Below are 16564 nucleotides of genomic sequence, written 5' to 3' on the forward strand. Positions count from 1 at the left end.
GCTGTGTTGGGTCTTCGTTTCTGTGCGAGGGCTTTCTCTAGTTGCAGCAAGTGGGGACCACTCTTCATCGCGGTGCGCGGGCCTCTCATTATCGCGGCCTCTCTTGTTGCGGAGCACAGGCTCCAGACGCGCAGGCTCAGTAATTGTGGCTCACGGGCCTAGTTGCTCCACGGCATGTGGGATCTTCCCAGACCAGGGCTCGAACTCGTGTCCCCTGCATTGGCAGGCAGATTCTCAACCACTGCGCCACCAGGGAAGCCCACAGGGGCTACTCTTTGTTGTGGTGCGTGGGCTTCTCATTGCGGTGGCTTCTCTTGTTGCAGAGCACAGGCTCTAGGCGTGCAGGCTTCAATAGTTGTGGTGTGTGGGCTCAGTAGTTGTGGCTCACGGGCTCTAGAGCACAGGCTCAGTAGTTGTGGCGCACAGGCTTAGTTGCTCCACGGCATGTGGGATCTTCCCAGACCAGGGCTCGAACCCGTGTCCCCTGCATTCTTAACACTGCACCACTAGGGACGTCCCTATGGGTGCTATTTTGAATAAGATGGATGGAGAAGGCTCTTCTGAGGATTTGACATTTGAACAATGGTAGGATCCATGTGACAATCTGGAGGACAGCCGTCCAGGTAGAGGGAGACAGAGGGGTCAGCAAGTGCTGGAATGACCTTGGTGTGTTTGAACAAGGAGGAGAGTAAGGGTAGAGCTGGGTGACCAGTAGGAGCACAGACAGGGTGAAGCGAGGGCAGGGGGAGGAGAGGGGATGGAGGGATGAAGAGGACAAACTGTGAAGGGCTTCAGGGGCCTGGCCAGGAGTTTGGGATGTGGCCCCTTACAGCGGGAGCCACTGAGAGTTATAAGCAGGGGAGTGACATGATTTTTTTTTAAATAAATTTATTTATTTATTTTTGGCTGCGTTGGGTCTTCGTTGCTGTGCGCGGGCTTTCTCTAGTTGCAGCGAGCGGGGGCTACTCTTCATTGCGGTGCGCAGGCTTCTCATTGCAGTGGCTTCTCTTGCTGTGGAGTATGGGCTGTAGGCGCGCAGGCTTCAGTAGCTGCAGCACGTGAGCTCAGTAGCTGTGGCTCACAGGCTTAGTTGTTCCACGGCATGTGGGATCTTCCCGGACCAGGGCTCAAACCTGTGTCCCCTGCATTGGCAGGTGGATTCTTAACCACTGCGCCACCAGGGAAGCCCACAGTGGTTGTTTTTGATACGCTTGTTTTGGAGGTGGGAAGGTTCTCACTCTGGACATCCACTGATAGACCTGCAAGATTATGAATCTTGACATGTAGTCTTGAAACCGTGCACCTCAGATTGGGACTTGAACCCACGCAGCCGGGACTCGAACCTGGCCAAAACCCACAGTCTTCCAATTGAGATCACACACCTGGTCTCAGGACTTAATGAAGCTCAGGTTCTTGACGTCTCATGGCAGAAAGAATTCAGTGAGAGACAAAGTGATAGGTAAGAAGTGGATTTATTTAGAGAGAAACACGCTCCACAGACAGAGTGTGGGCCACCTCAGAAGGTGAGAAAGGCCGAGTGACATGATTTGATTTCTGTCTCTTTGCTGTATGGAAAGTTGAGGCAAGAGGAAGAGCAGGGATAGAAGGGCACCAGGGATTCTTGGACTTCAGGGATGTTGAGGTTCAGATATTTGTTCTGCTGGCCTTTCGGGGGAGGTGGGGTACTCAGTTAGTTTAATGATAGCCTTCTGTGGTAGGTCTGATAGTGTCCCCTCAAAATTCATGTCCACCCAGAACCTCAGAATGTGACCTTAATTGGAAATAGGGTTTTGCAGATGTAGTCAGTTAAGAACTTCGAGATGAAATCATCCTGGATATAGGGTGACTGGGATCCTTATATGAAGAGAGGACACAGACACAGAGAAGATGGCCTTGTGAAGGCAGAGGCAGAGGTTGGGGACATGCAGCTGCAAGTCAAGGAACGTCTGGGGCCACCGGAAGCTGGAAGAGGCAGGAAGGATTCTTCCCTAGGGCCTTCAGGGGGAGTGTGGCCCTGCTGACAACTTGATTTTGAACTTCTAGCTTCCAGAGCTGTGAGAGAATAACATTTCTGTTGCTTTAAGTGACTCAGGTGGTATTATTACTCTGTTATTCCAGCCACAGGAAACTAATGCAGCTCCTAAGGGTCTTTGGTCTCTTAGGAGATTGCACTGGGGTGGAGGGTGGGAGTCTTATCAGGAGCTTTGACAGCTCTGTAGACCTCCCTTAACATCAGGGAGGGTGGTCTTAACCAGGAACTTGAAGGAGCACTAGTAGCCCAGAGGAGGCGTCTGATGAATGTTGGTTGAATGAATGAATGAGTGAGTGAGTGAATGAATAAGCCTGTCTGTGAATGAATAGGGCCATATCTGCCCTGACCAATTGTGATAATTATAAGCAGCCATGTACAGTGGCATGGACGCCCCTTCTGCCATGTGCCTTCTAAGCTCCTGCAGGTTGAGAAACCAGATTAATTAAGATCTTTGGTAGAATTTGGATGAGAAGGACGGAGTTCCTGAGTGAGAGCCTAAGTGACTTTCGAATGCATAGAACGTGTGGATTTTAGAATCTGGACTTTTAACATTGATTTTCTGAGCTCAGAGGTAATTTTTCCTTCCTTCCTTTTAAATGTTCATTAGCTGGGTCAAGTTAGGAGAACTGGAGAAGCAATCCAGACATATAATCCTCTGCCGCAGCAACAAAAAGCAGTCCTGCTGATGGTTTATTGCTACTAATTTTTTTGTTTTGTTTTGTTTAGAGGTGGAAACTGCTGAACAGTGAGAGGAAATTCCAGGCCACAGAAATTTTATTTTATCATAATCCTGCCAGGGGCCCAGCCCCGCTGCTCCTATAAATTTCTCTTGGCCTGTCCTGTAGAAAGTATACATGGGCTGAGATCAAGCCTTTTTTTTTTTTTTTTAATTAAACTAATGGACTGCACTCTCCTCCATAAAACACGGGTCCAGGTGGTGATACCCTGCTGAGCATCGGTCTCTCCCAGGAAACCTGGCCCTTTGTCTTAGTGATACAAATTCCTGGTCGCCTCTGGACACACAGTAGGTACTGAATGAATGCTTCTTTAATTGAAATCAGGGCTGAAATGCAAAACTGGTTGGGCATGTGTACCTGGACAGTGTCCATTTCTATGTCAGTTTCTCTCCTGTGTAGCTGATGAGCTTCCTAATGCTGATTTTTAAAAGCACCAAGAACTGTATTTAGTTAATTTAAAAAAATGCAGACTAGGATTCCAAACAGCTGTGTTTGCTGTTGGCATGGCTGTTTTCCTCCTCAAACTCGTGTTTTGTCACAACAGTACCACACTGTAGAAACAGAAGTTTAGAAAGAGGGGCGGAAAGAAGGGGGGGTGGGGTGAATTGGGAGATTCGGATTGACATATATACACTAATATGTATAAAATAGATAATAATAAGAACCTGCTGTATGAAAAATAAATAAATAAAATAAAATTCAAGGGAAAAAAAAAGGAAAAAGGATGACTTTTCACCCTCCAGCTACCAGTACAACCTGCAGCCTCAGCTCATAGTATTTAATTTTGTATCTGGTAATAGGGCTCAGAGACAATTCTTTTTTTTTTTTTTAACATCTTAATTGGAGTATAATTGCTTTACAATATTGTGTTAGTTTCTGCTGTATAACAAAGTGAATCAGCTATATGCATATGTACATCCCCATATCCGCTCTCTCTTGTGCCTCCCTCCCACGCTCCCTATCCCACCCCTCTAGGTGGTCACAAAGCACTGAGCTGATCTCCCAGTGCTATGTGGCTGCCTCCCACTAGCTATCTATTTTACACTTGGTAGTGTATATATGTCCATGCCATTCTCTCACTTCGTCCCAGCTTACCCTTCCCCCTCCCCATATCCTCAAGTCCATTCTCTACGTCTGCGCCTTTATTCCTGTCCTGCCCCTAGGTTCATCAGAACCTTTTTTTTTTTTTTTTTTAGATTCCATATATATGCGTTAGCATACGGTATTTGTTTTTCTCAGAGACAATTCTGTGAAGCAGATGTGTGAAGGGCTGATCCTTATGGAAGCTAACTTTTTTTTTTTTAATTTATTTTTATTTATTTTTGGCTGCGTTGGGTCTTTGTTGCTGTGCGCGGGCTTTCTTTAGTTGCAGTGAGCGAGGGCTACTCTTTTGTTGCAGTGCGCTTCTCTTGTTGCGCTTCTTTTGTTGCGGAGCAAGGCCTCTAGGCGCACGAGCTTCAGTAGTTGTGGCACACGGGCTCAGTAGTTGTGGCTCGCAGGCTCTAGAGCGCAGGCTCAGTAGTTGTGGCGCGTGGGCTTAGTTGCTCCGCAGCATGTGGGATCTTCCCAGACCAGGGCTCAAACCCATGTCCCCTGCATTGGCAGGAGGATTCTTAACCACTGCACCACCAGGGAAGCTCTGGAAGCTAATTTCTTATAGAAATAAATATATTCTGCAGCCCTGGGAAGGGGGCGTGAAATTATTCTAAGACACTTCCTTTTTGAGTGCGTTTGAATATGTTCATGGGTTGTGTAGAATTTTTTGCATCCTGTTATCCAATGTATCACCTTTTGACACATTTCTTGTTTATAAGTATCCCAGCCAGTGATGAATAGAGAAAGAAGATAAAGGAAAAAAATAAAATGAACAGGAAATCAAAAGAAACAAACAAGCAAGTCAAAAAAAAAAGTGGGGGGCGGGACTTCACTGGTGGCACAGTGGTTGAGAATCCGCCTGCCAATGCAGGGGACACAGGTTCCATCCCCGGTCAACATGCCACGGAGCAACTAAGCCCATGAGCCACAACTACTGAGCCTGCACTCTAGAGCCCGCGAGCCACAACTACTGAAGCCCGTGCGCCTAGAGCCCGTGCTCACAACAAGAGAAGCCATTGCAATGAGAAGCCCGCTCACCGCAATGAAGAGTAGCCCTCGCTCACCGCAACTACAGAAAGCCCACGTGCAGCAACGAAGACCCAACTCAGACAAAAAAAAAACCAAAAAACCCTCAAAACCCAAAACCTCTTTCCCAGTAGATAATAACTTTGGATGTAAAACTTATCAGGCAGGCAGGAGGAGAGTGAAAAGCCTGCCTAAAATGAGAGCTGTCTGTAGGCTGCATTCAGGTTATCACAGATCTGACACTGCACTGGCGAACTCAAACTCATTCACCTCTCTCTAACCAGAACGTCACTGAGCTCTCAAAAGGAAAAGTTTCTCCTTACTCTAAGCCTGACTTTGCTCTGGGTTTGAATTCTAGCTCCTTTAGGACCAGCTCTATGAACTCAGGCTCACAACTCAACCTTTCTGAGCTTCCTTTTGTAAAATAAAGATAGCGCTTTCCATTGCAGGGCTCTGGGGTGGTTTAAAAAATATGCCTGTGATATACTGGGCACATAGTAGATGCCCAATAAACCATAGCATTGAATAATTCATAGTTACTCACAGAGAATTAGTTCTTCAGGAGACCCAAGCAGGTCCTGCCTCTTACACGAGTCTCTTACACATCTGTCAGGGTTAACACAGCTCTGCTTTCACTTTGTAGAATGTCTCAGAGTATAGCCTGGTGCTTGCGCTTTGAACACTCATACATCCGTTCAACTGCTCAGTAACCGATTTCCTGTTTAGTCATAGCTCCTTGCCTGGGCCGGGCCATGGATGGCAAGTTGATATCTCTGTACCTCCCTCTCAGAGCAACTCAGCCTTCCGAAGCCATCCAAAAGTTAGGTTTGGTAGCAGCTTTTATTTATTAAGGCCTCCTCCATCACTGTGAGTCTCTCTTGAGTGCATTTCCACACCTGATGGTTCATCAGGATGACGCCTCACCCTTATTGTCACTTAAACTGTCCCCAATCCTGAACTGGCCTCTGATTTGCTCTGCAGAGATGGGGCCATATTCCATGACGCAGGACTGAAGCTAACATGGGCCGAGTGGAAATCACACGGGCAGGAGGGTGGAGTGGGAATCCGGTTACTATTTGATACAGAAAACTGCAAAGCCCCCCACCCATTTTCTCCCATTGTCCAAGGCGGGTCATCTGAATCGCTGAGTTCTTTGGCGTCCCCGTAAATTTTGTACCTCAGTCTCTCTGTACCTAATCCTGGCTATGACCTGCTGCAAAAGCCCATTCCAGGTTGTTAGGTGCACAGCTGACCGTGACCTTCCTAACAGACCAACCGTGATCACGTCACTTCCGCATTTGCTCCTGATTGTCTAAGAGGTAAAATCCAACCCTGCTGGCCTGGCTGCAAGCCTCATCACAGTCTGGGCCTCCACTTACCTCACCAGGGCATCTGACCCACCTGGCCCTGTTCCTTCCTCATCACGCCTCTTCAGGACTGCGTCTTTGCCCACACCACAGCTTCTGCCCGAGTTGCGCTCCTGTCCCCAAACTCCTTCACCTTGGACGTCCCTGCTTAGCTCTCGAGTTCCACCTGGGATAACAGCTCCCGGCTGGGCTGCCTTTTTGAGTTCCCCAAGTAGGCTTAATTGCTGTTTTCCCATAGAAATTTGTTTGTTTCCACTCGGTTCCTATCCTGGCTGTTACACTCACTGATTCTGCTGTGATTTATCTGTTTACCTGTGTCCCCAGTTACACTGCCTGCTCTCCTTGAGGAGAGCAACCGGGCTTTTCATGTCAAATGAATAATGAATACAGCTGGATACAGTGAAATAAAGCAGTAACAGCAACTATGAAATAATTCATGGAAAACAATAGAACAGCCTAGCGGGCTCTGCTCTTAATGTCAGGCAATCTGAGTTCGAATGTTGGTTGTCCTTAGCTAGCTTTGTGACACTAAAATTTTCAGATTTTTGCTATGGAAACTTTCAAACACAAGCAAAAGTAGAGAGACCCAGGACTTCGCTGGCGGTCCAGTGGTTAAGACTTTGCCTTCCAGTGCTGGAGTTGCGGGTCCAATACCTGGTAGGGGAGCTAAGATCCCACATGCCAAAAAACCAAAACATAAAACACAAGCAATATTGTAACAAATTCAATAAAGACTTTTTTAAAAAAGTAGAGAGACCCCTCTGATGAACCCACACGGGGCCCACCCTGAATGCCCCACCCTCCACACCTATCCTTGGATTTTTTTTTGAAGCAAATTCCAGACAACATATTATTCCAAATAGAATTATTTCAGTAAGAACATTAAACTTTTAATTGATTGCAAACTCAATATGAGCCATGTGCAAAAAAGAGCTGTCAGTGGGTTGGGGTCATGGGGAGGCCCTTTTAAAGCAAGTCTCGAAGGATGAATACGGATTTTGGCAAAGAAAGGTTGTAAGTCGGAAGCTGTTAAGTCATGTGTGCGCAAGGGGTCAACAGATTGTTTTTGCTGGAACAGGGGTCAGGGCGGGGAGAGGGAATGGGAAGAAAAACCTAGGTGTGGAACAGATAGGGGGCCAGGCCCTCGATGCTTTAGAGGCAGCCTTTTAGGTGGGGGGATGGGCTGGGGTAATCTTTTAGTTTTAGGTAACAATGTGTTACCTTCCTTTGAAGGTCTGCACTCAATTGTGACAGGGGGCTGAGGACAGTAGTAATATTTATTCAGTGCCCTTCAACTGTCTCTCAGAGCACTTTCCTTGTTAACTGATTTCTCCTTTAACAGCAAAAGAAATCGTTACAGGACATTTAAAGAACTGGCTCCTGTACCAACCACCAGGCTTTAGTGGAGGAGAAATGAGAACTCAGTTTTCCATGCTCAGCCCTACACTAAGATGACCTGGCAACTGTGTATTTTATCCCACTGGGTTTAATCCTTATTATGAATAACAGAGCGAAGCTTTGTTATTCACGGGAGTGCATTTCTGCTGCTGGGAGAATTAGCTGCAATCTTATTCGCACGGTGCCTTCTGATGCAATGAGGTCTTTTGAAGTGTGCATAAATAGAGGCTATTGTTTAGGCATTTGGAGGTAAGGCTTAGATTGCTCCAGAAGTTCCAGTCTGACTCTAGGTATCTTTGGCTGATTCTTTTTTTTTCTCCCCGGGGCCACAAGTAGTAGTTTTCTCCATATTGCTTTAGCGACTTGCCTCTTCATCACCTCCTGAAACTAGGGCACAACCAACACTTTTTCTGGAGGATTTTCTGCTTAGGAGGAGGAAATTGTTCTGAGTCCAAAAAAAAAACAGAATGGAGAAAAAATGTGCAAGTTTAACTAGGATATCACACAGAAACGGGAGCCTTTGGTAAAGAAATAATTTTGTTTCTGATTAAGATTTTTTTTTTAAGCTAGGAGAAATAGAAACATAATAAAGAGTGAGCCTATTAATTTATTGCCACCTGGAATCTCTTAGGAGACTTTAGGATCTCTGACGGAGAGAGCTGATCATTTGTTTAAGTCTTCAAAGCTCGCACACCCCAGTTCCCCAGCACAATAAGCCTTTCTGGGACTTGGGAGCAGCGGATGTGAAACTTCGTCCTCAAAACCGCAGAGAGAAGTCTCCTTTCTTTGAAGGTGTTTATTTTCTGAAGTTTTTACCTGGGATCCCAGCTAACACACACACGGCTGTTTTTTGGTTTTTTAATTTTTTTCTTGCAATGAGAAATTTTAAGATCTACTCTCTCAGTAGCTTTCAAATGTACAATAGAGTATTGTTACCCACGGTCTCCACACTAATACATCACATCCCCGGGACTTCTCTCACCACACTGCTTTTCTGGAAAGGCTTATTGAAAATGATTTGTGGGCTTAATCTGGGTGTTTTCTTTTGATCACCTCAGTCTGCATGTGTCCCTGACTGTACGGCTGTCTGAGGTTCTTCCACCCAGAGTGAAGTGATTTTCTCATCTGGAACCAGATGCTTCCAGAATCAGGGCAGCTTCCTCGACTTGCGGAAGGGGGTACCAGGCTTCTCCAGGACCCAGGAAGCTGCCCTTTGTAGGTGCTTCACGCGTGCTTTATTCACGACTCCATCTTCATAATGTTTCCTCCGTTTCTCCCCTCCACTGGATCTGTTTAGAGCCACCGGGCCATTCTCTCCTCTTTTGTGACTCTGTGAATCTAAGACTAGAATCTAGTCCTTCCCGAGGGATAAGATCTTCTGGTGCAAAGTCCTTTCTCACCATCCACAGACAAAATCACCATTAGGCCATGTTTACTGAACTGCAAAGGTGGGTGCATCATCTCCTTCAAGCACTAACACTTTTATCTCTTTGCTCTTCCCCCTTGTCACCTGTGCATTGTCACCCAAGCGATTAAAACCATTTGGTTGTAATTCTTTGATTTGCACTGACCTTCTAAGGGATGTCCATGTTGACACAGCAAAGTCCCTTCTCCTGCCTTTTCTCCTCCGCCATGTGTGAGCTTGGCTTAAAGGCTTGGTATTCGGAAGAAGTTAAAAGTGATCCAGAGACTTGCTTTGGACGATGCTGATACGCACATCTTTTGAAGCCTTAGACTGGGGGGTGTCAATTTAATTTGGAGTCTGTCAGCTTGTTGCATTCTGATCACCCGTTTTGAGGGCTTGCTGAGAACCTGAGATTATTTGTTAAACTGCCATTGGAATAAACACAACACGTTTCTTTAAAGGGAAAAGAACTTTTAAAAGAAAGTAATAAGCATACCTCTATATTTTCTTGACAGATATCAAAGAAAAAAAAAAATCTTCCTGTTTTTACCTTGACAAGACATCTAACATCCCTGGGAGGTTTTGCTTGCATGAGAACTTCGACATTATAATCTAGAAATCTCAAGCTCAACAACTTTCTCTGTCTGGGGGTGCGGAAAAGGGATGATAAAATAGTTTTCTATACAGCTGGTTACCAAAATAGTCAAATATGAAAGCTATTTCATCTCTTTTTAAAAGGTTAGTCTTTTGATATATGAATCACAATTGATGCTAAAAGGAAAGTGTTAGAAACATAAACTTTTTTTCTCTGCTAGTTCAGGTTTTGAATGTTTTAATTACTTAACTGTTTATTTTTCTGGCAGGTTAGTACTGGTAGCCAGTGATTACCAACAATTAAAAAAACAAGTCATCTAAGACAACACTTACACTCACAGAAAACCCAATTAAAATCACACTTCGTTTTTTGCTTTCATGGTTTAGAAGTAAATTTTGAATCAGTTTCATGATTCTCGTGGTATTTTTCTAAATTAATGACTTTGGACATTTGGACACTGAGCTGTGTGAATGCTGAATGTGTTTTCTTCCCTTTGCTATCAATTAGATATTTAAGAATGCATCTTATGAAGAAATAGCCACCTAAAAATAAGCCAAAGGCCACAGTCCTGTATCCTTACTCAGACGGAATACTGCACAGGAGACTTAAAAAAAATTGAGGTTATATGTGTCATAAAATTTACATTTTAACCTTTTTTAAGTGTACAGTTCAGTGGCATTAAGTACATTCTTAATGCTGTGCAACCATCACCACTACGCATCTCCAGAACTTTTTCGTCAACCCAAACAGAAACTCTGTACCCATTAAACACTAACTCCTTGTGCCCCCTCCCCCCCAGCCCCTGGCAGCCACCATTCTATTGTACTTTCTGTTTCTATGAATTTGACTAGTACCTCATATAAGTGGCATCATGTGTCTGGATTATTTCACTGAGCATAATGCTTTGTAGGTTCATCCATGTGGTAGCATCTGTCAGAATTTCCTTCCTTTACAAGGCTGGATAATATTCCATTGTATGTAGGTACCACATTCTGTTTATCCACTCATCTGTCACTCAATGCACAGGAGACTTTTAAAATTTAATTTTTGCTCTCATCACACACATACACAAAAAGGTAAACACGAGAAAAAATATGTTAATTAGCTTGACTGTAGTAATCATTTCACTATGTATATGTATCTGAAATCATCATCTCAAATGCCTTAAGTATATATAATTTTTATTTTAAAAAATAGAATAGTATAAAAATTTTATTTTTAATATGTGCCATTTGGCATCTTTCCCCCTAATTTCCTGGCATTCTTTCACTTGGAGGTCATTTTTTGAGCCTTACATGCTGACAGGTGCTGAGAACACAGGGATGATTGAGCTCTACCCTGCATGCGGGGAACTTCTTTTCTGGTTGGGTAGACAGACCAGGAAATCGGGTCCCCAGCTTGGTGGTGGCCACCCAAGCAGAAAGCAGAGGGGAAGGTGGGTGACTCACTGTTGGAGAAGGGCCACATCCATTGTGGGAGGGAGGGTGGGGGCCTGATGAATGAAGGCCTCTAGGTCATGTTCTAAGTTCTCCTATTCAAAGGCTAGAAATAGATGTCAGCAGAATTAAAGGTCATGTATAGAAGGAGAATATGATATACCGCAGTACTCCACCTCTAGGCATGATTTCTTGTAAATTACATTCAAGTTTTACCGTCAAAGACACTTCTCTCCCCTAAAATAATAGAGCACAACTTTAACTCATTTGGCCCCTAAATAGACAGGAGGTTGTGTGGGGTATGACGAACTTTCAAGCAGTATTACCATACACGGTGCAACACTTAAATTTTCAAAATCTGATCTGTGCATTCTATTCCCATTTGTACATACAAAGAATATAATTAACTTGTCCATGGTGGAAGAATATAGAATCTGGATCTTCTGGCATTTAGCCTACCGTTCTTTTGTCTATATTTCCTAGTACCCTGTATATAACAATCTGTGAAATTTTTTGTCCTCTCCATGTGTTAGCCATCTGGGGGCTTTGGGAAGGTCCAAGAAGGTAGATCTCCAGGGTGCCAATTTGCACAGTATATTATTGACAAGATGGTAGAACTGATGTGCATTTGGATGGTTGCGGATGAGCTGAGGGCAATAGATGGAATCTGACCCATGTACCCTTAACTTGAAAGAGCAGACTAGTACCCATATTCACAATATGAGAGTTTCAAAGGCAGCTAAAACATGCACCTTGCTTTCTAGATAGCAGATTCTATATAGTCTCAATTGCCTCTGTTATGTTCTGCATTCTGCTCTCCCATCTATGTATTTGTCCCCAGTTTGATCATCATCTTTGGCATGTTTGTTTTGTAATCTGTAACTCTTTGTAAAATCTGTTGGCGGTCTGCTAGGAGCAAACTGACCACAGGAACAGCAACATGGCGCGCGCGAGCCTGAGGCGGCGCGCAGTGGCGCGTGCGTGAGCTGACGCGCGAGCAGCGCCCGGTCGCGCCGCCGGGGCGCGGGCGCCCGCCGCCATTTTGTAGGGTTCTCTGAGACGCCGGAGCCGCCGCCGCTGCCACCGCCGCCGCCTTCACACGGAGGCTCTTGTCAGGACGGTGACGCCGTTCATCGGAAACCTGCCCCAGGAGGGCACGGAGCAGGCGATCCGCTGACTCCTCGAGCAGTGTGGGAAGGTGCTGGAATGTGACATCATTAAGAACTACAGCTTTGGGAATTCCCTGGCGCTCCAGTGGTTAGGACTCCGTGCTTTCACCAGGGAGGGCTCCGGTTTGATCCCTGGTCGGGGCACTAAGATCCCGCAAGCTGTGCCAAAAAACAAACAACAACAACAGAAGCCACAAAACTACGGCTTTGTGCACATAGAGGACCAGGCGGCGGCCGAGGATGCCATCCGCTACAAGCTGCACAGCGTGAACATCACCGTGGAAGCCGGCAAGGATAAGAGCAAAGCTTCAGGGACTTCCCTGGTGGCGCAGTGGTTAAGAATCCGCCTGTCCGTGCAGGGGACACGGGTTCAAGCCCTGGTCCGGGAAGGTCCCACATGCCGCGGAGCCACTAAGCCTACTAAGCCTGTGCGCCACAATTACTGAAGCCCGTGTGCCACAACTACTGAAGCCCACTTGCTTAGAGCCCGTGCTCTGCAACAAGAGAAGCCACCGCAATAAGAAGCCTGCGCACCACAACGAAGAGTAACCCCCGCTCAATGAAGACCCAATGCAGCCATAAATAAATAAATAAATAAATTTATTTAAAAAAGAAGAAGAGCAAAGCTTCAGCCAAGTTGCACGTAGGCAACATCAGTCCTACCTGTACCAACCAAGAGCTTTGGGCCAGGTTGGAGGAGCATGGTTCAGTCATCGAATGTGACATTGTGAAAGATTACGCCTTCGTACACGTGGAGCGGGCAGAGGATGCAGTAGGGCTGTCAGGGGCCTTGACAACACACAGTTTCAAGGCACACGAACGTACGTGCAGTTGTCCGCCAGCCGGCTTCGGACTGCCCCTGGGATGGGAGACCAGAGTGGCTGCTGTCAGTGCGGGAAAGAGGGGCACTGGTCACAGGAGTGCCCAGTAGACCGTACGGGTCGTGTGGCGGACGTTACTGAGCAGTATAACAAACAGTGTGGAGCAGCGCGCGCACCTGACACCGTTGGCCACGGGGAATCCGTGTATAACAGTGATGCATAGGGACACTCCACCACTGTGAGCCTTACCGAGTCCGCTCTTAGGGGGCAGTGGCAGCAGCAGCTCCCGTGTCCAACTACCTACAACTATTACTTGTCCCGTCTGCTTCAAGACCACAGCACAGCCCTAGGTGAGCATTATGCTGGCAGCCCCTCTTTCCTGTACAGTGGAATCCCTCTTACCTTGCTCTCCTTAGGAGTTGACCCCTCTCCCTGTCTACCTGCAACATCTCCTTTCCCTTTATTTTTATTTATTTTCAAATTTTCAAATTTAATTTTCTTAAATTTTTTTCAATTGGCTGCACCTCGTGGCATGCAGAGTCTTAGTTCGCTGACCAGGGATGAACCTTCTCCCCCCACCCCCAAAGCGCTGGGTCATAACCACTGGACCACCAGGGAATTCCCCTCCTTTCCCTTTAAAATGACCACGTGTAGTGGCAAGCAACCTTCTACTCTTCTCTCTTAGCTCTGGACTTTGACACTGGAGCTAATCTTCTGAAATTGCTAGGACCATTGGGGTTTTGTTTGTTGTTGTTTTGTTTTGTCTTTTTATGTCTGACCGTGGTACAACATTAGCTGAAATTTAGCCTTGCTTTACTCCACTCTTCTCACTTTAAAAAAAAAAAAATATTTTGACAAATAAACGTTTCTAATGCTTAAAAAAAAAAGAACAGCAACAGAAGGAAAAACATTTTCTTAATGTCGTTGTGTGGATGACAGGGTAGACTCTGTAATTAGCCTTTTTTTTTTTGGCTGCACGCTTGCAGGGATCTTAGTTCCCTGACCAGGGATCAAACCCAGGCCCCCAGCAGCGGAAGCGAGGAGTCCTAACCACTGGACCGCCAGGGAATTCCCTGTAATTAGCCTTTTTGATCCTGAGCCCTAAGTTCTTGCTGTTTATGTGAGTACATAGCAATCTTAACAGCTCAGTGGTTTCAGTGACTATTTCTTTGCTAAGAATTCCCCAAGCCACAGCGTCAACCCCAGCCTCTTTCCAGTTTTGCAACTCTTTGCTGGATATTTGTACCTGAATATCTTGACAGCACCTCACAATCAACCTAAAACAGTATTTATGTCACCACCTTCCCCCAAAACTGCTTCTGCTCCTGTCGTCCTTATTTGTTTTAGTGACACCAGCATCTTAGCTGCTGAGATTAGAAACTGTCTTCTTTCCCACCACCTCATTAGAAACTAAATAGTTGGTTCTGTATCTTTTACCTGGACATGGCCTCTTGCTTTTTCCCCCTCATCTCTTAAGTCATCTTCTTTTTACACTGTCTCCAGAGTTAGCTTTCTAAAACTCAAATGTGATAGTCACTCAGCCCCCTTCAAATTATGTAGTGACTTCCCATGACCTATGAGATGAAGTACCAACTTCTTACCAACTTCTTGTTTTCTCACTTACCCCCGTCTCTGAGTGCAGCTTGCCCTTTAGTATCACCTATTTCTTTTCCCTCCCCAAATCCTACTTGAGCTTTCATGCCTTCCTGCCCCTGCACACTGTTAAATCCCTGCCTCAGCTAAATGTCCGTTATCAGGATATTGTCTCAAAATTTCTCTCTTCTAAAGCCTTCCCTACCCTTTCTTCCACCTCAAGCAGATATCTGCCCCTTCGCTCCTGTAGTTTTGTTTTAAAACAGCTTTATTGAGGTCTAATTTGCATACCATAAATTCACCCATAAGTATACTGATGAGTTTTAGTAAATCCATGTATTTGTGCAACCACAGTTCAGTTTTAGTACTTTCCATCACCCCACAAAGCTCTCTCTTGCCTGTTTGTAGATAGTCCTTGCTCTCACCCCAATATCAGGCATCCACTGATCCACTTCTGAATCTATAGTTTGTCTTTTCTAGAAATGTCATATAAAATCATACAATATGCAGTCTTTTGAGACTGGCCTCTCTCCCTCAGCATGCTGGTTTTGAGTTCATCCATATTGTTGAGTGTATCATAGTTGGTTCTTTTTTATTGCTGAGTAGTATTCCATTGTGTGGACATACCACATTTTGTTTATCCAGTTACCAGTTGATGGACGTTTGGGCTGTTTCCAGTTTGGGGCTATTGTGAAAATACTGCTACGATCATCTGTATACACGTCTTGGTATGGATGCATGTTTCCATTCCTCTCGGGTAGACACTTAATAGTTGAATTACTGGGTCATATGTTTAACTTGAAAAGAAACCACCAGGCTGTTTTCCAAAGTGGCTGTTGCATTTTATATTTTACGTTCTGCTTTCTCCACATCCTTGCCAATATTTGGTATCATCTGTCCTTTTGATTATAGATATTTTACTGGGTGTGGTGGTATCTCATTGTGGTTTTAATTTGCATTTTCTGTAGTCATTTAAAACTGCTTTCTATTATAGAATGTTTTGTTGTATTGATATATATCTTCTGATCTGTGCGCTATGCTAGGGTTTGTTAAGTGGATGAATGAACAATCCCATACTTAGGATGAGTGGCCAAATTCTCAGTTATTTTTGGTAACAGAAAACACTGATAAGTTAACTTCAGAAATGATATAAAAGTCAAGTCTGTTTCCCTGAACAAATTTTTGCCAGAGTTTCTAAGAAGCAATAACCTTGACTGAACTAAGTTTTACTTTCTTTTTTTTGCTCACCCCTTGGTGGGAGGTAATGGATAAAAAATATAGACATAGCAGGAGAAGGAGAAAAGAAACAGTCTCTAAATGACTAAGAGCTTGTGGAATGGCTTGGGAGAGAGAACCGTTTGGGTTCTTGGTTACTCCATGGTTCCAGGTGTGGGGACTCCACTAATACTGTGACTTCTGCTTCTCCCCACTTGCTTTTCTCTGTCAATTTAAACAGGAGTCTGCAGACATTTTCTGCAAAGGGTCACATAGTAAATATTTTAGGCTTTGTGGGCCAATACACAACATCAAGGACATTATGTAGGTGCTTACATAATGAGAGACTAAACAAATTTCCACAAATTTTATTGATGAAATTCAAAACAGAATAATAATAAAAGGGTACAATTTTCTGTTATACAGGTCTACTAATGAAAAGAATGGAATTCTTTTTTTTTAAAATTAATTTATTTGTTTTCATTTTTGGCTGCGTTGGGTCTTTGTTGCTGTGCGTGGGCTTTCTCTAGTCACGGTGAGCAGGGGCTACTCTTCGTTGCGGTGTGCGGGCTTCTCATTGCAGTGGCTTCTCTTGTTGCGGAGCACGGGCTGTAGGCACAGGGGCTTCAGTAGTTGTGGCACGCGGACTCTAGAGCGCAGGCTCAGTAGTTGTGG

General features: G+C 45.0%; 1 protein-coding gene and 1 pseudogene across 1 annotated transcript in view; both read left to right on the forward strand.

Moving 5' to 3' along the window:
* LOC118886581 overlaps window positions 1–13435 on the forward strand; it is a 48416-nt pseudogene extending 34981 nt beyond the window's left edge.
* The window catches only part of PITPNC1 (phosphatidylinositol transfer protein cytoplasmic 1), a 258284-nt gene that overhangs the window by 41016 nt on the left and 200704 nt on the right, over window positions 1–16564 (forward strand).

Source organism: Balaenoptera musculus, chromosome 20 (assembly GCF_009873245.2).
Source record: "Balaenoptera musculus isolate JJ_BM4_2016_0621 chromosome 20, mBalMus1.pri.v3, whole genome shotgun sequence".
Taxonomy (NCBI): domain Eukaryota; kingdom Metazoa; phylum Chordata; class Mammalia; order Artiodactyla; family Balaenopteridae; genus Balaenoptera; species Balaenoptera musculus.